Here is a 26,297-nt window from a genome sequence, read left to right as displayed (position 1 = left end):
TCAGTGAGATTTTATAGGTTGGAGGGGATACTCTATGTGTCACAACATCACACAGAAAATCATTCCATACCGAGGGGAAAATCAAACAACAACTCTTAACATTGATTAACACATTCAATGGCCAGAACAAGTTGGGTAGGGGTGGTTGGTTAATACAATAGGGGGATTCGTTTGAACTGATTGGTTTAGGCCACCAGGGATGTATGTGCTAAACGACATGGTTTCCCAACATGTTATCAACCACCATAAACTACTTGGGGGTCATCTGGCATTCCAGGTATTTTCCCTGTCTCATGCTGATTGGAGGTTGCTAGGGGAGTTGCTAGGGATCCTCACCTAGCCTAACTGAGTCAGGGACACCTGGCGCCTCAGATCTCTCCTGTTATTTACAGACAAACAACTCAGCAGGGTGGGTAGGTGCTTAGGAGTGCTCTGTGGGTTTTTCCAAGGACAAGGGTCATGCCCCTTCCTTAGGACAGGCCTTGAGGTAGAAGCTGCTGTTATTTATTTATTTATTTTTAAAAATTGAGTCACATTAGTTTCAAAGAAAGAAAGAAAGAAAGAAAGAAAGAAAGAAAGAAAGAAAGAAAGAAAACAGAAGTTAATATTCATGATCTTACTGGGTGTGATGGCACAGGCCAATGACTTGGGAGGCTGAGGCAGTAGGATCAAAGGTTTGAGGTCAGCCCTAGCAACTTAAGAAGCACTAAGCAACTTTAGACCCTACTTAAAATTTTAAAAATCAAAAGGGTTGATGATGTATCTCAGTGGTAAAAGCACCCCTGGTTTAAATCCCCACTACCAAAAAAAATTATATTTATATCTATCTCTATATGTATATTTATAATCTTAGATTTGGCAATGGATTCTTAGTTATGACACCAAAACCACAAGTAACAAGAGGAAAAAAATAAACTAGACTTCACAAAAACTTGAAAACTTTTGGGCATTAAAAGACACTATCCAAAAGTAAAAGGACAGCCCACAGAAGAAAATATTTCCACCTTACATATTTGAGAAGGACATAGAATCCACAGTATATAATTAACTCCCACAACTCATGAAAAGTATAAAAATCCAATATAAAGATGGGCAAAAAGCACATGAAGCGATGCTCAATATCATTAGTTATCAAGGAAGTGCAAATCAAAATCACAATGAACCAGGCTTAGTTGTGCATGCCTGTAATCCCAGCAGCTTAGGAGGCTGAGACAGGAGGATTTGAAGTTCAAAGCCAGCCTCAGCAATTTAGTGAGGTTCTAAGTAACTTAGTGAAATCCTGACTCAAAATAAAATATAAAAAGAGCTGGGGATGTGGCTCAGTGGTGAAATGCCCCTGGATTCAATCCCTGGTACAAAAAAGAAATCCACAAAAAGACAACATTTCATATCCGCTGAAGGACAGCTAGAAACAAAAAGGAAAAAAATTTTGGCAACAATGTGGAGAAATTGAAACCCTCACATGGTTGCTGGTGATAACTGTAAAATATTGTACCCACTATGAAAAAAAGTTAGATGGTTCCTCAAAAAGTTAAACAGAATGACCATAGGGCCTAGCAATTTCACTCTCAATAGAACTGAAAACAGCTATTCAAATACTTGTACTCATAGCAGCATTATTCACAATAGACAACAGGTGGAAACAACCCAATGTCTAACAACAGATGAATAGATAAACAAGTTGTAGTAATTATATACAATGGAATAACCTTGAAGGGAATGAAATACTGACAAATGCTACAGTGCAGGTGAATCTTGAAAACATGCTAGAAGAAAGAAGCCAGATACAAAAGGTCACATATCATATGACTACATTTCCAAAAAATATCCAGAGTAGGTAAACCCATAGAGACAGAAAGTAGGGTGCTGTTGCTAAAGACTGGGCAGATTAAGGAACAGGGAGTCATTGCTAATAATTGTAGCCCATAAATTTGTACAATTAAAATTACAGTTGCAGGGTTTCCTTTTAGAGTGATAGATATATTTTGGAAGTAGAGGTGGTGGTTGCGATTTACTGTAAATTATTCATTTTAAATTAGTTTTATTATTACTTTGTGTTTTAAATCTTTGAGCTCCTCTCTTTTAATTATTCATATAACAGGTTGTTGTGAACTGTAGTTTCCCTGCTGTTTGTAGAACACTAGAATTTACGGAAACATTATCCTGATTTGAGCAGTGCATATTTTGTACATGCATTGAAAAATCCCACCGCACACCATGCACATGTACAATTATTATAGTAAATAATAAAAATTTAAAGCAAATTTTTAAAATTTTGATGTTGAAGGAGACAGAGATATTGACTATTCTAAAGTGATCATTACACACTTACTATACACATGTATTACATTGGGGTTAAAGTGTAGCTCAGTGGAAAAATGCTTAGTATTCATGAGGCCCTGTGATCAATTCCCAGCACAAATCAGAAAGAAAGAGAGGGAGAAAATGGAAAGAGAGTGGAAAAAAAGGGAGAGAGAAAGAAAGAAAGAAAAGATTGTAGCCCATAAATTTGTAAATTAAAATTACAATTAATTTTCTGCTATATAAATTTCACTGAAATTAAAATAAGAGACAAGATACCAAGGCAGAACTTTAGTGAATGGATACAGGAAAGAACTGAAACCTTTGAGGAAAGCCCTACAATGAGGTCCCCTAGATTATTTGCCTATTCTCTTTTAGATCTACCCAAAATATTCTTATGTTGCTTTTAGACTCTTAACTACTATTGGTTCTCAGTATACTTCAAGGGGACAAATACAAAGTCCTAACCAAGAGAAAACAGCTTATACATCAAAAGAATCACATGATTTTACTAATTTATGCTTGCAAAAAAAATGATAAATATTGTGGAAATGAATTCTTTGAGCGCTATACCAAAGATGACAGAATGTAGCTATGAATTTACTGACAAAAAAATGAAATTAATATGTAAACACCAGTGTTTATAACCCACCACATTTTGCTTGGTCAGTTGGCTCGGCTAAAATTTAGACTCAGTTGTAGGCTAAATTCAATGAAGTTTTGAAACTAAAACTTCCCTATGATTTTGAAAGAAAAAACTTCAAAAGTTTGGGAAGGAAAGAATTTTGGTAGTGCTGATTATGATTCCAAAAGACACAATCCTGAATGCCATAATTCCAGTAATTGAAATCCCAAAAACCAAAATCCTCAAAGTCTAATATCTTGAAAATCATAATCCTGAAAGATTAAAATCTCTAATGTTAAAACCATGAAAATCCAAATCCCAAAAGTACAACTGGCATTAAAAAAAACAGGAGTGGAAAATTGAATCTGAGGAAGGACAATGATGAAAATTTCAATTCTAAAATGCATCATTTGTCTTCATTGTTATTCTTTCTAGTAGGTGAAATTCCTTGAGTTCTTTAGAAAGATTTTAACCTGTAGCTAATGATCATGAAAATCCTCTAGATCTTAGAGACTACTTCCATGCAATTGTTCATAATCTATCCCTGTGATACACTTTTTCATATATCAAATTTTCTTTTTTGTCTTTTGAGTTTTGCTTGCTTTACTTTCTTTCTTTCTCTCTCTCATTTTTTTTTAACTTTTTAGGTTTTTTTCCCACTATTTTGAATTGCCAGCCTTTTTATTTTTTTAACGGTTTGCTATGCTATGTGTATTTCATCTTTACATCATTTGCAATACTGGAAGAATAGATTATAGAAAGACATTCAGAGCATTCTAATTGATTGATACATTTTTACAAATTTGACTCCATAAGGGTATATTAGCACAGTGTTCATTTTGTGTGTAGTATTGTGCATATATGTACAGTTACTGAAACTTCCTCAATAAGAGGGGTGTATATATACCACATATTTTTATCTGTTCATCTGCTGAAAGACATCTAGATTAGCTCCATAGGTTAGCTATTGTGAGTTGAGCTGCTATAAACATTGATGTGGCTGCATCACTGCAGTATGCTAATTTTAAGTTCTTTAGGTATAGACCATGGAGCAGGATAGCCAGATCAAATGGTGGTTCCATTCCAAGTTTTCTAAAGAGTCCATACAACTTTCCATAATGGTTGTACCAATTTTCTGTCCCACCAGTAATGTATGAGTGTACCTTTCTCTTCATATCCTCATCAACATTTATTGTTATTTATATTCTTGATAATTGCCATTCTGGCTGGAGATGGAATCTCAGTGTAGTTTTAATTTGTGCATTTCTCTAATTGCTAGAAATGTTGAACATTTGCTCATATATTTGTTGATCAATGGTATTTCTTCTTCTGTGAAGTGTTTATTTGGTTTCTTAGCCCATTTATTGATTGGGTTATTTGGTTTTTGATGTTAAGTTTTTTTAAGTTCTTTATATATCCTGGAGATTAGTGCTCTATCTGAGGTGCATATGGTAATGATTTTCTCCCATTCTGTAGGCTATCTCTTCATGTTATTGTTTCCTTTCCTGAGAAGAAACTTTTTAGGTTGAATCCATCACATTTATCGATTCTTGATTTTACTTCTTGTGCTTTAGGAATTTTGTTAAGGAAGTCAGATCCTAGGCAGACAAGGGGAAGATTTGGGCCTACTTTTTCTTCTATTGGGTGCAAGGTCTCTGTTCTAGTGCCAAAATCTTTGATCCACTTTGAGTTGAGTTTTGTGCAGGATGATAGATAGGGGTTTGATTTCATTTTATTACGTGTAGCTGTCCAATTTTCCCAGCACCATTTGAAGAGGCTATCTTTTCTTCAATGAATGTTTTTGGTACCTTTGTCTAGGATGAAATAACTTTATGTATATGGATTTGTCTTTGCGGCTTCTACCATTGGTCTATGTGTCTGTTTTGGTGCCAATCCCATGCTGTTTTACACTCTCTCTCTCTCTCTCTCTCTCTCTCTCTCTCTCCTTTATTTATTTATTTATTTATTCATTTGTTTATTTATTTATTTTTATGTGGTGCTGAGGATTAAACCCAGGGCCTTGCATTCTCCTTGTTTACCTTTTGAAATTGCAAACAATTTTTCAAACTTATTGTTTTTACTGTTGGTAATTGCTTAATACAATTCCTGATTATTGTTCCAGTTAAAATTGTAGATGTCATAGTAGGAAGTAAATATTTAGTTTAATACTGTATACTGTTTGCATTGGTTATTGTTATTGTTTCCTTCTAATTGTGAAGTACTACTGGAAACTTTCAAGATCACTATAAGCTAGGGTAGAAAGTCTCAGATCAGAAAGCCTCAGATCCATACTGTTAGATGAGTAGACACACAAACAACATGAAAAAGCAAGTAAAAAAACTTCCCCAAACAAATCAAAATACTTTAATAACAGAATTCCATCAATATCATAATGGAAGACATGTCAGAGAAGGAGTTTAGAATACATAAACTGGTCTGCAAGGTAAAGTATGAGTAAAAAGTAAAATAAGAGAGAAGATACAGGACATGAAAGATTACTTCAATGAAGAGAGAGAGATTCTGGGAAAAAAATCAAGAAGAAATCCTTGAAATGAAGGAATCAATAAATAAAAATTCAGTGGAAAGCATCATTAACAGACTAGACTACTTGAAGGACATAGCAATCAATGAAGACAAAATATATCATCTTGAAAATAAAGTTGGCCATGGAGAAAAGATGTTAAGAGATCGTGAACAGAACTTTCAAGAAATTTGGGATAACATGGAAAGACCAAATTTAAGATTGATCAAGACAGATGAAGGCTTGGAGATACAAGCCAGAGGAATGCATAATGTTTTGAATAAAATAATATCAGAAAAATTCCCAAGCCTTAATAAATAAAAAGGAAAATCAAATAGAGGAGATATACAGATCCCCAATATACAAAATTACAACAGACCCACACCAACCAAGGCACATTATTATAAAAATGCCTAAAATACAAAGTAAAGATAAAGTTTTAAATGCTGCCAGAGAAAAACAACAGGTCACATTTAGAGGGAAATTAATCCAGATCACAGCTGATTTCTCAATCCAGACTCTTGAAGCTAGGAGGTCTTAGAATAATACATACCAAGATCTGAAAGAAAATGGATGCCAACCAAGAATACTATACTCAACAAAGTTAAGCATCAGAATTTACAATGAAATAAAAACCTTCCATGGTAAACAAAAGTTATTAACAACTAGAAATCATGCATGACCAAACATACTCAATAAAATATTTTACAAAGAAGAAATGAAAAATAAAAGTGAAAAACTATAAAGGAAGAAATTACGCTAAAAGAATAGATGATCAAAGGAGAAACTAATTCAAATTAAAAACCAGAAATAAATTTAAATGATGGAATACAAATCATTTCTCAATAATAACATTGAATATATATGAACTAAACTCATCAATCCAAAGACATAGACTGGCAGGTTGGATTAAAAAACAATACCCAACAATATGCTGTCTCCAACAGCCTCACCTCATAGGCAAAGACATCCACAGACTAAAGGTAAAAGGCTGGGAAAAAAATATATCATTCACATAGATTTCATAAACAAGCAGGGCTTTTTATCCTCATAGCAGATAAAGTGGACTTAAAGCCAAGTTAATCAGAAGACCAAGAAGTTCATTTAATACTGCTTAAGGGAATCATACAACAAGAAATAACTGTCATCAGTATTTATGCCCCCCAATGGATAACCTACACATACCTAGATTTATAGATTTTTCTACCCTATGAACTTACTGTGTCCCTGAAAGTTTCCAGTACCTCACAGTTTAGGGGGAGTCAAATGATAACAACTAATGCACATGATGTACAGCATTAAACCAACTAGTTTCTACTATGACATTTACAATGTTAATTGTCACTATAAATAGAAATGATGTGATCAATTATTGCCCATAGTAAAAACATTAAGTTTGTAAAAGTGTTTGTAATTTTAAATGGTGAACCAGGAGAGAAGAGATGAGATATAGGATGTGAAGATTATGAGGGAGGACAGAAAATATTTTAGAAATTTTAAATATAAAAAAAAGGAAGAGTAAAAAAGAGAACAAAGAGTTTGGCTATTAGCAGAAGGAAAAAAGAATCAAGGGAAATAGATAAGTGAGAATACAAATATATATAAAATTAAAATTAAAATATTAAGAAGTAAAAATTTTAAAAAATAAAATTTTAAAATAAAAAACAAAAGAATATTGGGGCTGGGGATGTGGCTCAAGTGGTAGCCGCTCGCCTGGCATGCGTGCAGCCCGGGTTCGATCCTCAGCACCACATACAAACAAAGATGTTGTGTCCGCTGGAAAAAAAAATATTAAAAAAATTCTCTCTCTCTCTCTCTCAAAAAAATAAAAATAAAAGAATACAAAATAAAACAGAGATATACTAATCAAACATCCTAGCCCTCAAGATACTAAGCCATGAAAAGTAACTTCCTTCAAAAAATGCTAGAAAGAAGGGGGAAAAGACACATATGTATATGTATCATGTCCATGAATCATTCAGATCACAATGAAACAGAGAAAGGGGGAGAAAGATCTCAATGAAAAGTCAAAGAATTGTTTCTAATGGTGTTTTTAAAATTTTTGGCTTCCCTTATCTACAGTTTTAGGTGGAGTGGGTTGGAGTGTGATGTCTGCTCCACCTTCAGGGTTGGGTCAGTAGAGTGTGAGAGGAGATCCCATAGGCAGAGCTCCTGAAGGTGTGGTTTGGGCCTAGGTAGGTTCCAGGTTCTTGGAATGGTGATTGGTCTGAAACTTTTCAATCAGCACACATTCAGTGCCCAGCGGTTGCTCTCCACACTGGGAGACTGCACCCCAGGAATCTCCCCTAGGTTCCACTCATGCAGTGAAAGAGCCAATCCTTTGTCCTTTCCATCATCTGCAGATCTCACATTTCCTAGTCTCTTGGATTCAGGCTCCAAACTCAATCACTCCTACCTCTGCCCTTGCAAATTCATGTATTCCCCCTGTGTAAACCCTTCTCCATGCTTGATTTTCTCCAGGTCACTTAGGCATTCTCTAGGTCATGTGGTATGGTTTTGCCAGGCCTATATTTTGGGCCCAACTTGGGTTTGCCAGGAATGGGCTCCCCCAGCTGCTGGCTCCCATGATGCAGCTGCAAAATGGCTCTGTCCTCTCTGGGCTGCCAGGACAGATGTGGCTTCTTTCCCACACAAGGATATTGTGCAACACACCTTTCTGGTTAGTCCAGCTGTGTCTTTGATCACTGGTCTCTCCATACCCAAACATTGAACAGGCCTCCTAAAACTATGGGTTCCTTTAAATTCCTCATCCCTCCACTTTGCTCATTCATGGAGGGCTGATTTGACTGGCAACAGCAACAGCAATAGCAATGCAGAGTTCTTCCTTATTCTATTATATCCAACCTCCTGAGTCCCTAATCTGCCTTCAACATCCAGTATTAACTCCCACAAAGCCCTTTCACCTTTCTCATCCACTTTGCTGAGAAGCTGCCTATCTGTTTTTTTTTTGGTCTCACCACAGAACAGCCAGAAAGCAACCTCCTCTATTCCACCATCTTAAAACTCTCCTCTTTTTCTTTTGTTGAGACTAATGTATCTATGATAGTATGCCTTTGGTTACTATTTGTCTATTCTTCCCCCCAGTTCTCTTCAGTAGAGCACTTGCCCAGCATGTGTGAGGCACTGGGTTCAATTCTTAGCACCGCATACAAATAAATGAATAAAATAAAGGTCCATCAGCATCTAAAACAAAAATATTTCACATGTATTAGATTTTTCTCCTGCAAATTGCAACAACTGAGATTTTTTTTTAAAAAAATCAATCTACAATTTCTCTTTTAACTAACAAATTAGGATGTTTTACATAGTAATTACTGACATATTTGGATCTACATGAATTAACCTATTCTTTTAAAATCCTCATGAAAATATCTACATTTTAAATTTTATTCAGTTTCATAAGGCAATGACAATATATTTTCTTTAAAATTAATAAACTTATTAAAAGTAAACTTTTCCTCTTTTTCCTAGAGTTAATGCAAATTCTTAAGTTTTTTTAAGAGTTGAATTTGGAGGGGTGCCCCATATACTGATCATGTAGCAAAGAAAATACTTAATCCAACTTCTCTGGAATTGTAAAGAAGTCTGTTTCTACCTGTTGTTGTTGTTATGTTGATGTTATTGTTCAATTCTGGGGATTGATCCAAGAGATACATGCTAAGAAGGCACTAAACCACTAAGCTATGTCTCTGATCCTTTTCTTATTTTGAGACAGTCTCACTAAGTTGCCCAGGGTGGCCTAAGACTTGCAATTCTCTTTGCTCAGCCCCCTAGGAAGTTAGAATTACAGGTATGTGCCACTGTGCCCAGTAATTATTTTATTGTTTATATCGAATTAACCTTGACTTTCAAAATGAATCATTAAAACTGGTCAATATTAAACAAGAATTAGAAACAGAAAGGCTCCTAGTCTCCCTCTGGGTTACCCAAGCATGCACCCCTACTCCTCTTTCTCCTCCCTACTCACCTCTTATCCATACTCTGGATTCCATCTCTTGGCTCAGGTCAGGGTCAGGGTGCTGAATGGAGCATGATATGCTTCCAACATTCTCTTGGACTACAAATGAGGAGTTGACATCAAATGGGCTATGTCTGTCTGCAGTTACCTTGGAATCTGAAGATAAATCATGTCCCAGCGGGCCTTTCCACTTCACTATGGGCTGGGATAACCAACCTGAGGATAGTAGCTGAATGCCTCCATTAACAAATCCCATTATAGAAATGAGAGAACCTGAGCCCACTGCTGGGGTGAAAAAAAGGAAAAGATTAAAATGAAGATAATATTCCAAGGCCATAACTGTTCTAATCCAGGTCCATCAATTCTATAGTCATAACCCACCCCCTTATTTTTGTCTTGCATATACATACACTTACAACACACCTGTAAACACCTATGTGGCATTTATTAATACCACATATGAATATGAATTTATTACATGATTAGACATTTCTAAGCACTAAATATGAATATGTGAATAAGATAGAGATAGATCCTTCTAATGAGGAAATTTTCAGAAGGTCAACGAAAGTGGAGAAAGCTAAGCTGTCATGTCTTCCAGTAGCTCATTAAAGCAAAAATGAGCCAAAATAAAAATAACAGTGCAGTGATGCCTTTAATCATTTACTGTCATAGTATAAGAAAAAGTTAAAACTAAGAACTTGCCAATTCCCCATTCCCTTTTCTTCCATGAAATGGCAGGCTGGTCCAGGATCAAGTGCACCAATGCAGGCAACAATTGTGTTACTACTAATGGAGCCCCAAACAAAGGGACAAGCAGTTTTATGAATTCTGATTTTGTGAACGGGACATGGGGGAAGGCTAGAAAACAGAAATATGGAAATCACTGAAAAAGACTTATGGAATTAGAAAGACTGTGTAGATTAACAAAGCTAATTTCAAATGTTTCAAAGTACTAGTAAAATAAATAGATAACTTTATTGCTATAAAAAAGTGGCATAATTAAACACTGTAGGAAGCAACAAAGGATAGAGAAATCACAGGATACTAATCGGAGAGGGAAAAGTGTCTTCAAGTACGCAGTCCTTGTCCTCATAAGAAGTCCTCCACAAAGGTACTAAAGAAAACTTCTGTCCAATCCCTCAAATAAAACGACCTAAGAACAAAGGCAGCCAGACTAGGAATGAAAATATGTGCAAGAGCATGAGACAATGGGAAGGTCTGAATCCTTGACTACATCTCCAGGGAATGCATGCATTTTCTGTGCACCAAGTCTGGGTATGCGGAGAACAGCTTATTCTCATGAGGCTTGTCAGACAAGGCATTTGTAATGGCCTATGGTCAGACATCAAAAAACACATGTAGGATTTAACCAAGAGGTGGACTTTCAATAACTCACTGACAATACAGAATAAAATAAGTAATATATTTCATTGAAAGAAAAAAATAAATACATTTCATTGGGAAAAGTACAGCTATGGAAGAGCATGTCAAGCTATCACAAAAGAGAGAATGATTAAATGTCAAGTGAGTCCCCACTGGAGGTGACATTTGCTCAGATGAATAAGAGTTTATTAGGTTTAAGCAGATTCTGAGGAAGGTTTAGCTAGACCTGTCTTTCAGACTTAGGACTTGAACAACAAAAAGGAGTATCCTTCACATGAGTGATCATAATCTGATGACTTGATTATGCCTATATCTTGCAACAAATAGAACTCAATCATCTGTGTGCTGTTCTTGGCCATTTCCCAGGATTCAGACAAGTGCATGAAGCCTAATGTTTGTTGAGTCAACAGCTTAAATAAGGATTTATGGTATGAAGGCTCAAAGAGTAGGTCTGGATAAAATAACATAAATATGTCTCTTCCTGCTCTTCCTACTAAAGAAAATTTAAACCCCTGGAAATACAACAACTGGCAACCATGGAAGAACTTTGAATGGTGGAAAGAGGTAGCTAGACACATTAGAGACTCAGGAACTAAAGTGACAACACAGCACTAAAGCATCTTATACCTAACCCATGAACAGAAAGTAGGCTCACTTCTTCACCAGATCACTGACAATACCAGGTGAACCCAGAAACTCCTGAAAAAGGATAAGGATTGCACAGAAGCCAAGCTGACAAGAGGCCAGGTGAGATGCTCTTTGTCCATTTGAATCATAAACTCTTCTCTCACCTAGGGACACCAGGGCAGCTCAGCTAATAAAACAGCTCAAACAAGAAGTAGAAAAGATCATCAGGAGTCCCCATATCATCAAATAAATCATGTAGATCAAAATGGCACAGCAAAACCTCCAAAAATAAAATTTTTTGTGGAACCACAACTGGCAACAATTCAGGTAACAAAAGACCTGAGTGATAATCCTAAACAAGATGAGTGACAACAAAAATAGAAGTTAAAAGCTTTAAATAATATCTGTTAGAGTCTGTAAACAAGTCAGGATGGCACCTGGCATTTTGCCAGGGAAATGTTAGGGTCTGTAAACAAGTCAAGATGGCACCTGGCAAAATGCCAGAGGGAGTGGTTTGTGAAGTAACGCCAGCGAGCCATTAAGTGTGGAGATTCCTTATTGGTTGACTGCTGAATCTAGTTTATGATAATTAAGATAAGCTGTGTGGAATGTATTTGTTGTCCTACAATAAACGGCTCCCACTCCTGCTGAATCAATCTACACAAGTTGTTCGTCACCCCCCAGTTATTTTGCTGCAGCCGGACTGCGGCAAATATCCAAAGTCTCAATATAATAGCCAGCATGTCTCAGTTTCAGTTGAAAATTACTCACATGAAGAACAAAGAAAATGTCATCCTGAAAGAGAGTAGACCATTAATTGATGCCAATATCAACACAGGAAGATATTGAAATTATTGAGAGAAAATTCAAATAGATATAATAGACATTTTCAACAAGCAATTAGAAGTTTTATTTTTAAAAAATGAAAAATAACCTCCCATGTTCAAGGATAATAAAAAGGCCATACTCTCAAACGCAATATACAGATTCAATGAAATCCCCATCAAAAAGCAATGACATTCTTCACACAACTAGAAAGAACAGTCTAAAATTAATTTGGAAGAATTATATACCCATAATAGCCAAAGCAATTCTAAACCAAAGAGGGGGAAAAAGCAATACTGGAGACATTACAATACCTGACTTCAAATTATATTACAGAGCTATAATAACAAAAACTGCATGGCAATGGCATAAAAATAGACACAAAGACCAACAGTACAGAAGACACAGACAAATCCACACATCTACAATCATCTAATTCTTGACAAAGTTGCCAAAAACACATTGGAGAAAAAAAAAACCAACCTTTTAAACAAATGGTATTGAGAAAATTGGTTATCTATATGTAGAAGAATGAAACTAGACTCTTTATCTCTCACCCTTTACCTAACACAAAAATCAGCTCAAAAAATTATCAAAGATCTAACAAGTAGACCAGAAACTATGCAACTCCTAGAAGAAAATGTAGTGTCAACACTCCAGTATGTAGGCACAAGCAATCACTTTTTCAATAGGATGCTTAAAGCTCAGGAAGTGATGCAAAGAGTTAAAAAATAGGATGGCATCAGATTTAAAAGCTTATGCATATCAAAGAAAACAATTAGGAATGTGGGTGTAGTGAGAACCCACAGAAGGAGAAAATCTCTGCAAACTACTCTTTTGACAAAGGATTCATATGTAGAATGTATAAAGAGCTCAAAAAGCTTTACACAAGAAAATTTAAGTAATCTAAGTAACAAATGGGCACAGGAATGAGATAAACACTCCTCAAAAAAAGAAATTCAAATGACCAAGAAATATATGAAAAAAATGTTCAACCTTGTTAGTAATTAGGGAAATACAAATCAAAATTACATTGAGAGTTCATCTCACACCAGTCAGAATGGCAGTCATCAAGAACAGAAATAATAAATGCTGGAGAGGATGTGGAGAAAAAAGGAATACTTTTACACTCTTGGTGAGATTATAAATTAGCGCAACCACTATGGAAATAAATTTATAAAAGGTTAGGCATGGAACTATCACATAATCCCACTATACCACTCCTCAGTATTTATCCTGCAGAATTAAAGTCATCATACTACAGTGATACATGCATACGAATGTTTATAGCAGCACAATTCACAATAGCCAAACTATGGAACCAGTGGAGGTATCAATGGATGAGTGGATTAAAATGTGGTATATATCAATGGAGTTTTATGCAGCCATAAAAATATGAAATTATGCCACTTTCAAGAAAATGGATGGAAGGGGAGACCATTATGCTAAATGAAATAGGTCAAACTCAAAAGATTAAAGATCCTATGTTTTCTCTTATAGGCAGAAGCTAGAGAGGAAAAGGTAAAGAAAGATAGAGGCAGATCTCATTAAAATAAAAAAGAGATTAGTAAAGTAAAGAGACCATGGGGTGGAAATTGAAGAGAGAGTGCGGAAAGTGCTAGAGAGTGGTATTGGCCAAATTATGTTGTTATATTATGTAGTGTGGCATGTATGTAACAACAAATCCCATCAGTATGTACAACTATAATGTACCAATTAAAACTTGGGGGGGGTGATGAAAAAGAAAAAAACTCACAGAAAACACACAGGTCATCTTAAAAAAAACTAAATGAAAATTATATACAATGATCAAAATAAAAAAACTCACTGAATGGCCTGAATACTAGAAGATGAAAAAGGATCAAATCAATGAAATTAAGAATAGAAAAATGGAAATTACCTATTATTAATAACAGAAATAAGATTACCTAGGCAAAGAGAAGGAGGAAAAACCTGGGAGAAAAAGAAGAGAAATAGAAGAAGAATGACCTCAAGGACCTGTTGAACAACATCAAATATCCAACACTGGTATCATCAGGGTCCAAGAAAGATAGAATAGAGAGAGGATGAGTGAGTATTCAAAGAAATGATGACAGATAACTTCCCATCTTTGGATGCAAATGGAATTCATAATATAAAGAGAAATAAACCACTTAGAAGGACAAGTATTGCATGTTTTCTCAAGTTTAGGAAGGGCATAAAACTGCATACTTAAAAAGCTGAGCTAATGATATATGGGAAAACCCAAAGAAATTCATGTCAAGACCCAATAAACTTATAAATACTAGAGATAAAAACTAATTTTGAAAAAAGCCAGAGAGAAATAATGAGTTATTAGAAAAATAGCAGCAAATTTCTCATGAGAAATTTGAAGGTCCAGGAAGAGTATGGAATCAAGTTGTGGAATCAGTATAGATGACCATCAGTGGATTAAATGAATTCATTCATTCATAAAGAATGAAATTATGCCATTTGCAAGAAGATGAAAGGAACTAGAGATCATTATGTTAAACAAACTAAGTCACTCAGAAGGAGAAGTAGGATAAGTCATTTTTTTTATATATGAATCATTTTAATGTAAAAAAAAAAGATGATATGAATATAGTAGGGGGTATAAAGGAAGGGAATAAGGAAGGGGAAAGGGGATTAGAGAAAATAATAGGCAGGTTGGATATGACCAAAGTGCATTGCATGCATGCATGCATGCATGGAAACCACATAGTTAAACCCATTATTTTGTATAATTAACATGAACTAATAATTATAATAAAATTATTTTTAAAAGAAATTATTTGATCAAGGAAGGAACTCAGAATACCAGAAAAGATTTTTTTTTAATTGAAAGGGTAAAAATAAGTATAAATAAAAATTCCCTAAGTTGTAAATTTTAAGGAAATCTTATTTCATCTTAGTGTAAGCCCTTATAAGCTACACATTTTATCCTCAGCATCACTTTCTTTGCATCTCATAAGTTTGGGTATGTTGTGGTTTTGTCTCTGTTGTCTCCAAACACTTTTTCATTTCCTTTGTGCTTTCTTCTGGGCCCACTGGTTAAGAATGTGTTAATTCTTCTATTCAATTTAGTTCTTGAAATACTAGCCAGAGCAATTAGACAGACAAAAGAAATTAAAGGCATAAAAATAGGAAAAGAAGAACTTAAATTATCGCTATTTTCAGATGACATGATAATATATTTAACAGACCCAAAAGGGTCTACAAAGAAACTGCTAGAGTTAATAAATGAATTCAGCAAAGTGGCAGGATATAAAATCAACACGCATAAATCAAAGGCATTCCTGTATATCAGCAACAAAACTTCTGAAATGGAAAAGAGGAAAACCACCCCATTCACAATATCCTCAAAAAAAAAAAATAAAATACTTGGGAATCAACCTAACAAAAGAGGTGAAAGATTTATACAATGAAAACTACAGAACCCTAAAGAGAGAGATAGAAGAAGATCTTAGAAGATGGAAAAATGTACCCTGTTCATGGATAGGCAGAACAAACATCATCAAAATGGCAATATTACCCAAAGTCCTCTACAGGTTCAATGCAATGCCAATCAAAATCCTAACGGCATTTATTGTAGAGACAGAAATGAAAGACAAAACTATCATGAAATTCATATGGAAAAACAAAAGACCCAGAATAGCAAAAGCAATTCTAAGCAGGAAGTGTGAATCAGGCGGTATAGCGATACCGGATTTCAAACTATATTACAGAGCAATAGTAACAAAACAGCATGGTACTGGTACCAAAACAGGCAGGTGGACCAATGGTACAGAATAGAGGACACAAAGACCAATCCACAAAATTACAACTTTCTTATATTTGATAAAGGTGCTAAAAGCATGCAATGGAGAAAGGATAGCATCTTCAACAAATGGTGCTGGGAAAACTGGAAATCCATATGCAACAAGATGAAGCTGAACCCCTTTCTCTCGCCATGCACAAAAGTTAATTCAAAATGGATCAAGGAGCTAGATATCAAATCAGAGAGTCTGTGCCTGATAGAAGAAAAAGTTGGCTCCAATCTACATATCATGGGGTCGGGCTCCAAATTCCTTAATAGGACGTCCATAGCCCAAGAGTTATATACAAGAATAAACAAATGGGACTTACTTAAACTAAAAAGTTTTTTCTCAGCAAGAGAAACAATAAGAGAGGTAAACATGGAACCTACATCCTGGGAACAAATTTTTACTCCTCACACTTCAGATAGAGCCCTAATATCCAGTATATACAAAGAACTCAAAAAATTAAACAATAAGATAACAAACAACCCAATCAACAAATGGGCCAAGGACCTGAACAGACACTTCTCAGAGGAGGACATACAATCAATCAATAAGTATATGAAAAAATGCTCACCATCTCTAGCAGTCAGAGAAATGCAAATCAAAACCACCCTAAGATACCATCTCACTCCAGTAAGATTGGCAGCCATTATGAAGTCAAGTAACAATAAGTGCTGGCGAGGATGTGGGGAAAAAGGTACACTTGTACATTGCTGGTGGGACAGCAAATTGGTGCGGCCAATATGGAAAGCAGTATGGAGATTCCTAGGAAAGCTGAGAATGGAACCACCATTTGACCCAGCTATCGCCCTTCTCGGTCTATTCCCTGAGGACCTTAAAAGAGCATACTATAGGGATACTGCCACATCAATGATCATAGCAGCACAATTCACAATAGCTAGACTTTGGAATCAACCTAGATGCCCTTCAATAGATGAATGGATTTAAAAACTGTGGCATTTATACACAATGGAGTATTACGCAGCACTAAAAAATGACAAACTCATGGATTTTGCAGGGAAATGGATGGCATTAGAGCAGATAATGCTAAGTGAAGCTAGCCAATCCTTATAAAACAAATGCCAAATGTCTTCTTTGATATAAAGAGAGCAACTAAGATCAGAACACTGAAGAAGAGCATGAGGAAAAGACTAACATTAAACAGAGACGAGTGGGGTGGGAGAAAGGGAGAGAGAAGGGAAACTGTATGGAAATGGAAAGAGACCCTCATTGTTACACAAAATTACATATAAGAGTTTGTGAGGGGAAAGGAGAAAAAAACAAGGGAGAGAATTAAACAACAGCAGATGGGGTAGAGAGGGAAAATGAGAGGGAAGGGGAGGGGGGATAGTAGGGGATAGGAAAGGTAGCAAAATACAACAGTCATTAATATGGTATTATGTAAAAATGTGGATGTTTAACCGATGTGATTCTGCAACTTGTATTTGGGGTAAAAAAATGGGAGCTCATAACTCACTTGAATCAAATGTATGGAAGATGATATATCATGAGCTTTGTAATGTTTTGAATGACTAATAAAAAAAAGAAAAAAAGGAAATTCTGTCATTTGAAGCAAAATTAATGGAATTGTAATACATTGTATTGATTGAAATAAGTCAGATATAGAAAACAAATACTTCATGTTCTCTCTCATATATAGGAACTAAAAAAAAGTCAACCCAAATACAGAATAGTGATTACTAGACATAGGAAAGTATGGGAGAAAAAAGAGTAAATTAAGGGAGATTGGATTTGACCAGTACACGCTGTATGCACGTGTTAAAATATCACACTGAATCCCATGTGTGTGTTTAATACATGTTAATAAAAATAAAATAAAAATAAATATTCCAATAAACCATAAGAGGTCAATAAAAGAGAAAAAAGGAGACAAACAGATATCAGTAATAAAGTGTCAGGGTTACGCTCTATCATATAACTACCTTAAATGGAAATGATCTAAATATACCAATTAAAGGCAAAGATTGGCAGAGTAAATTAAAAAGCTCAACCCAACTGTATGCTGACAATTAGAAACTCATTCTCAATACACTAACACAAGGTTAAAAGTAAAAGGATGATTGTTATCATCCAGAGGCAGGATGCATACCCCTCTCCTGTCCCACAACATTTTCATTTGTATAATGAGGCAGATGATATTATACTTGTATCAAGATAAAATGATAAAGCCTATTACTCACATAATAAGACTGTCTGGGGAGAATAATGGAGACACCCAAGCAGCTCTACAAATGGCAAGAGAAAATGAGGAAAGGAAAATGGCTTTGCTTTTATTATGGATAGGGTTTTAGGGTTCCTCCATGGCAAAGTAAGGCTTCTATGGTTTGTCTTTCTCACACCAAAGAAATGTCTAGGCTTTCTTTTCAGCTTTCCTAGATTGGGAAATGAAAAATGAGAAATGAAAGTGGATTGGAATCTGTCAGTTATCAAACATTAAAAATTATGAAATTTGCATATACCATACATGCATTAATTTAAAAAATAGGAGTATCTGTATTAAGATCACATAAAGTAGACATCAGAGTCAAGTGAATTTTGAGAGGGGAGAGATATTACATAATGATAAATGGATATATCTACCAAGAAAACGTTAGAGTCCTAAATATAGATGCATCAAACAACAGTCACTGACATGAAACAGAAATTTCAACAATGTTCCACTAGCACTTGAAAGAATATGTGTTCTGCTTTTAATTGCAGTTGGATATGAGAATAATTTCTAATGTTTGATAGTACTGTAGGGCAACTTCAGTTGAAAATTAAGTATTTCAAAATAGCTAGTAGAGAGCTCTTTGTATTTGAATGATGTAAGTAGGTCAATTAACTTCTAGTAGGATAAACTCAAAAGAGACACACATCAAAGAACATTATAATTTAACTGTCAAATGACCAAGACCAAGAAAAAATCTTAAAAGCGGAAGAGAAGCTATTCACCACAAACAATTAAGGAAACCCTAATGAAGCAATCATCTGATTTCCTGTTGGAAATATTTTTTAAGAATTAGAGAATATTTAAGCATCTTGGTGCCAACTTGGTCTTGAAGGCTGGAAGATAATGGGTTGCTATATTCAGAATGCTGAAGGAAAAAAAAATGTCAAACAAAATCCTATATCCAACAAAGCTAGACAGTATAGGAGAAATACTGGGGAATAATATGGACAAATTATATTGTGTGTATGTATGAATATGTAACAAATCCCATCATCCTACCATCATGGATACCTATAACATACCAATAAATATATGGCGAGAAAAACTCAGAGGATATCTCATGTTGTATCTTCCAACAATGAAGGTCAAATGATGACATTCTCAAACCAACAAAACCTGAGGGCATTTGTTATCATTAGACCTACTTTTCAAGAAATGCTAAAAGAGGTTTTTCAGTTTGAAATTAAAGAATATTCAAGGCCATTAAAATATAAAGATCTCTAGTAATAGTAAAATCATGGACAATTTTAAAAGGTAGTTTTGTTGTAACTTTTGTTAACTTCATTTTTTTTTTGTTTTCTACATGATTTAAAGTACTACTGCAATGAAAGCAATCATCAGTTCATGAGTTGGGAAACAATGTATAAAAATTTAATTTTGTTATTTCAATAACTAAAAGCAGGGACGACAGAGCTGTATAGGAGTAGATTCTTTGATGTTACTGACATTAGTTAGTATGATTCAAATTAGACTTATTGTTATGCTCAAATTCGGGACCCCCAAAGACCACCAGAGACCCAAGATCGATTTAAGCAGCAAAGAGATGTTTATTGCGAGCTAGCTCGGTCCTCCATGCACACACACACACACACACAGCAACTGGTGACACTGAGAGGCCCCGAGCCCAGGGTTTGCAGCAGTTTTATACATTCTTTGGAGAGGGCAGGGACTTCACATACATCATAGCAAATCATCACACACCGAGGGAAAATCAAATAACAACTCTAAAACATGATTAGCACATTCACTGGCAGGAACAAGTTGGGTAGGGGTGATTGCTCAGTACAAAAGGGGTATTCGTTTGAACTGATTGGTTTGAGCCAAGAGGGGTGTACGTGCTGAACTACATGGTTTCCCAACTTGTTATCAACCACCATAAACCACTGGGAGGGTTATCTGGCATCCCAGGTATTTCCCTGTCTCATGCTGATTGGTGGCTGCTAGGGGCCTGCTATGGATCCCCACCTAGCCTGACTGAGTCAGGGACACCTGGCGCAGCAGATCTCTCCTGTTATTTGTAGATAAACAACTTAGCAGGGTGGGAATGTGCTTAGGAGTGCTCTGTGGGTTTTTCCAAGGACAAAGGTCATGTCCCTTCCTTGGACAGGCTTTGCTCTGAGGTAGAGGCTGGTTTTTCATTATACCTTTAGGATGTTAAACATTAACTTATGGTAACAACACACACACACATACATACACAAACCATAGCTATAGAACACACATACACATACACACACACACACACACACACACACACAGAGAGAGAGAGAGAGAGAGAGAGAGAGAGAGAGAGAGCTAAGAATAGAATTTAAATGTTTCACTATTAAAAAAATCAGCAGGGCACAGTGGTGCATGACTTTCATCCCAGCAATTCAGGAGGCTGAGGTAGGAGGATTACAAGTTCCAAGTCAGCCTCAGCAACTCAGTGAGGCCCTAAGTGTTGGGAAAACATATAACGGCAGCAGCACCCCAGAGAAAAACCCCAGCATGGCGTCTAACGACCCTCTTTCTCCTCTTTGTTTCTTTCACTGGCATGAAATGTTCCCCCAGTGCCAATGTTCAAACCCTGCTGGTGGGAAGCCTTAGCCCCAATTAGAATTAACTTCTTGGGCTCCGGAACTGACATATGGAAGAGCTTGCCAATAAACGGGCGACCTGTTATCTACCTCAGCCCTGCGACCTCTCCTTAGACCTATATAAACACACAGCCTTTTGTAATAAAGTGGAAACCTCTTTGGTAATCTGTGTTGAGAAAATTAAAATCATTAAAATTTTTAAAAGTACTGTGAATACCAAATGCTGGTGAGAAGAAACTGAAATACTCATACATTGTTGGTAGGAACATAAAATATAATACCTATTGTGGTGTGAATGGATAAATACAACCAATAAGAGTGTAATTTATAGGCTATAGATTAGTAAAATATATACATATAGATTATAAATATAAGATTTTGATAAGTGAGGTAAGACAATTATAAAGCAAGAACTGTCATATGCAGGCCTGAAACTCCATTTTGCTGCCTTCTATTAAAAAAAAATTGATACAAGAGCTGTTTCTGAGAAACTGAAAAGCTGTTTTCTTCTAAATTAAAACAAATAAAATAATATAATATATTATCTTCTGTACTTTGTACCCCACAGAATGTACTCAACCCAAGATATGGTTGTCTTGGTGACCCAAGACTTTGAAGTAGATTCTCACCCCAGCTAACCAGCTGCTTGAACCCAGGATACAGTTATCTAACACCTGTTTAAACCCAAGATGCGATTGTCTGAGTTGCTATGCTAGCTGCTGTTTTAGCTTCTATGATTGGCTTGCTTGCTTGACGCTAAGGAAAGTCCCTGAGCTGTGGTTTTCATTTTTAAATTCCCAAGACACAGGCCAGGAAATGACTATTCTCCCACAACACTTCAGTCTCTATGGGTGGGTGACAGTCCCTGGTCAAATAAATAAAACTCTCTTTGATTTGAATTCGGACTTAGAGTGTTTTCTGAAGCAGCTTCTCATAACAACTCTGGAAAGCAATTTTGCAATTTCTTTTAAAACATGCACTTTTATAACCCAGCAATTACACTCCCAGGCATTTCTCCCCCCAAATTAAACATTATGCACAAATATTCATAACATCTTCTGTGTGTATGTGTGTGTTTGTGTGTGTGTGTGTGTGTGTGGTGCTGGGGATTGAACCCAGGGCCTTGTGCATGTGAATGAAGCACTCAAACAATTCAACTATATCCCCAACCCCCTATTTAACATCTTAATTTGTCATAAACCAAAAATAGAAACAACCCATTCCTTCAAAGGATGAGTGGTTAAACAAGTTATGGTGTATCCATACCTGATAATACTATCCAGCAATAAAAGGAAGAAAACCTTAACAGAAGCAACAACTTGAATTTCAAGAGCATGATGTTGAGTGGGAAAAGATGATCCTAAAAGGTAATATATTGTATAATTCTACTTATATACCACTCTTGAAATAACACAATTATGGAAATGGAAAATAGATTGCCAAGTGTTGGTGGATTTTAGGGATGAAGGAGGATGAGTGTAACTGAAAGTGTAACTGAGGGAGGACTTTGTGGTAATAAGATAGTTAAAGTGGTAGTTTCATAGGCTAGCATATAGGATAAAAAAGAACTATGCACACAAATGAAAAAAATAATAGCATATTGTTTTGTAAATAAATAATCCTGGATTTTAAACCTTTTGATTTAACATTTTTAAGTTCAGGAAATTTTTATTTGAATGAAGTCTTGAATTTTCAGAATTAAGCAACTGACCTGACACCTGTAGCTTCCAAGTGGCCTTCTGCTCATAAGTCTGGGAGCAGAACCATCATCCATACAGGCCAGCATCTGAGGAATTGAATTTTTCTAGTTACAGGAGACACGTCCATGTACAATGAAGTCCTTCACCAAAACAGTTCTCCCTTGACAGGCTGCCAACTGCATATATTTCTGATCTTTTCCATCCCTGTAGAGATGGACCAAACCAGAGAATTGATCCCTGAAGAACCTCATTTCCATGGCTTCTGCATTTGTTTCAGGAGAGAGGAAGCATGTGAAGATTGTATCCTCCCCCTCCAGCACATGGACAGGCTTGTCTGGCCCAATAACTTGCCACTGGCCTGTGAGAGTAAACACAAAAGAAAAGTAAGCAAAACCTACTTAGGGCAGTGATGTTCATGAATGGAACATTCGTCATGATCCCTTTTCTAAGCCCAGAGATACCATATCTGCATATTCCTACAATTGACATAACATATTCATACCAGTTACTTCATTTGGTTCCAAAAGACCTGAGAAGTGTATTTTATTGACATTGTCATTCTCAAGGTGAAAAACTCATGTCACTAAGTAAGTTATCTAGAGGCATGAGGGCACCCTCTCCAAAAGTGGACCTTTTCATCAGAGGAGAGTATATACACACATTATCTTTCCTCTACTAATCTGCTCACTAAAAACTCAAAACAGTTCTTTTTTTCTATTTCCTTGGCAAAAATGCAAAGAACACCCTTTTTTTCAATGACTTAGAAGAGTAGTATGAGGTGATTAAATCTCCATCTTGCAGTAATTTGCTTCCTCATTTTGTAAATGTTTTATCAATACAATTAGAGGAATATATATTCTTTACCTATAAAAGTTTTATTTGTGTTTCCTTATTATCTGTGTACTTATTCTGCAAAATTCTGGAATACATGTTCGACACTGTGCCAGGGAGAATTTGCCATTTTTATCTTAGAGGTTGGTTCTCTGATGCACTTATGTTTTGACGTATTCCTTCCATGGAGTGCATCTTTTACACTTGTTTGATAATTTTTCCACCTTATAATGTTGGCTTTAAGCAGCACTTCTAATGTTTTATCAACATGTATTTCTGTAATTAACAGAATTATGTTCCCCTACCCAAATAATCTGTTGTGGCTAATATCCAATGTGATGGTATCTAAAGATGGGACCTTTGGTAAGTGATTAGGATTAGACTAGATCATGAGGGAAGGGCTCTTTTCCAATGAGATTGCTGTCCTTATAATAGAGGGGAAAATATTGGAGCACCCTACTCCCTGTCTCTCTGCAAGTGTATGGAGGAACAGCCATGTGAGGACACAGTGACTATCAGTCCCCCCCAAAAAAATCAAATTTTCTGACACCTTGATCTTGAAATTCTCACCTCCATCACCTCCAAAGCATTAAGAAAGTAAATTTCTCTTGTTTAAGCCACCCAGTCTGTGGTATTTGCAATGGTAGCCTGAGCTAATATACATACCTTAATTTTGTTGATATTTTTTCTCATACAACTTCATCTTCATTTTTAATTTGATCATCTTGTCTGAAGGATGGTGAGTATTTGTGTTTTTGTGAGTCTCCGCCCCATAATTCTCAGCTCCATGGGACAGGACCTGTGTGTTTTGCTCAGCATAGCATCCCTTGGGTCTAGCACCATGCCCAACAAAAACAAGGGTTATAAGGATAAATGGTGAATGCTGTTTTATTTCCTAAGCAAGTTCCTGTTGCAGAACATGCTTGCCATGCTATATTGAATAGATTTACTCTGAGAAGAGTTCCTAAACTGTGGATGACCACTCCATTAAACCTCTATATATGTAACTACTTTGTGAATGTCTCTTGATTAATCCACATATGTTTATTATGATATGCATACATCTACATGTTATTGGTGCATAATCAACAAAAGACAAGTGAGTCCTACATGTAAATACCCAAATAAGTGAAATTTTAAATTTTTAGTTTAATTATTTCTTGTTTTAAATATTTTATAAATAATTATAAAATGTATTTTATCATGCATCTTCAAGAAGAGTCTTATTAAATAAACTGAGCCTATTCAGGATGGTCTCTTACCATCTGCTGACATGAAGTAGCAGATCCTGAGGTCCTGCTCCTCACTGTCCAACTCTGAATTTCTCTGCAGTAGAATGGAAACTTTCCCTGCCCACTGACAACTCCACTCTAGAACTTGACTTATGCCTCTCTGTTGAGATCTTCTCTTGCCATTTGGAATAAGTTTATTCAAGGTGGAGGACAGCACCCAGAATATGCCAGGTTCCAACTGATTCCTCAATTAAAGGTCTGGACCCATTCCCTCCTTTGTTTCTATAATCACAAGCATTCCCAACTCAGCATGTTCACAGCTGGACACATTGTTTTCTCTCAAACATCCTAAAAAGTCAACTAAGTCAGACATGTGGGTGCTCTACTAGAGACCCGCCTGTACTAAACCCCCACAGTTCAGCTGAGACAACATTAAATTTATTCATCTTAACATATTTAGTGTGTCCCATTCCCATTGTCATAGTATCTCTTCAGCTGTCCACTCTCATTATTTCTGGGCTACCATAATTATTTCCAGAGTGCCTGAGTCCTTCACACTGCCCATCCTCTCAGAGCCCCTGGAATTGGTAGATGCAGCTAGGAGGTAAGGAGAAGCAGAGAGAATACAAATAACAAAGATGCCTTTGTCCCATTGTGCCAATAATCATTGTAGTTGGAGAAATCAAATTGTTCAACAGTATGTGGATAGAAAGCAGTCCCATATGGATGGCTTACCTGACCCAAACTGGAGGAGACTGAGAGCCAACATGAGCATGAGGGCCATGGAGATTTCTGCCAGATCAAGCTCATGAGACAGCAGGAGGGATGGATGAATGGATTTGAAAGAAGAGAAGATCAGGACAGAAATCCAAGGTGCAGGTGTCATAGTGAGGCTTAGCATAAATTGATAGAAAACTGCACTATTCTCCTTAGAGTCTCCCTGATACAGACATGGCTGTGTCAGGAATGGGAACTGTAGACTGTGAAACTGTACATTTATTGACAGATCATAAGCATCAGTCTCAAACTAGAAAAGAAAAGACAGAAAAAAGATGGGTAGGACACAGTGGGGAAGACTTTGTCCTGGGTCTAGACTTTCTATGGACTAAAGTAGCATGGAAATGTCAAATGTAGGGATATTTTCCATCCTAGTCCAGCAGGTTGATCTATACAGGGAATTAAGATCTAGTCCTGAAAGAGAGGTCCTCTAAGTACAAGGTAATGGGTTGTCCAGGCAAACGGTTGGTGCTCCATGAGGAGTAACTAGACACAGGTGAAACCACCATTTCCTGGCATAGTCTGAAGGAATCCCATACACCCCACCCCTGTGCTGAGTTCAGGAGTAGGACTCTGATCATAGGGCCAGATTGGAAGGAGTTGCTTTAAAAAGACAGGATCTTGGTCTCCAATAATTCAAGGTATTGGAAAAGGTATCAGGCAGTGATTCAGGCATGAGAAAGGCAAAGACTCATTCATTCAGTCACTAATTTGATATACTAAGTTAGGGCACTACAATTTCAGAACATGTAATCTTTTTAAAGTATATATGAACTCACAATAAGTAGTCAATCACATCCTAGACCAGAAAGTAATTTTACAGGAGATCCAAGATGGTGGGCTAGAGGGAGGCTGCATTTCTTGTCACTCCATGACCTGGGATT

General features: G+C 36.2%; 1 pseudogene; it reads right to left on the bottom strand.

Moving 5' to 3' along the window:
• Positions 1-1,385: 1,385 nt before the first annotated feature.
• Positions 1,386-25,420, bottom strand: LOC113177094 (butyrophilin-like protein 8; annotated as a pseudogene).
• Between the last annotated feature and the right edge of the window lie 877 nt (positions 25,421-26,297).

This window comes from Urocitellus parryii, chromosome 1, assembly GCF_045843805.1.
Source record: "Urocitellus parryii isolate mUroPar1 chromosome 1, mUroPar1.hap1, whole genome shotgun sequence".
Lineage (NCBI taxonomy): Eukaryota > Metazoa > Chordata > Mammalia > Rodentia > Sciuridae > Urocitellus > Urocitellus parryii.
Note: the sequence above shows the minus strand (reverse complement) of the source record. Positions and strands in the feature narration are given on the sequence as shown.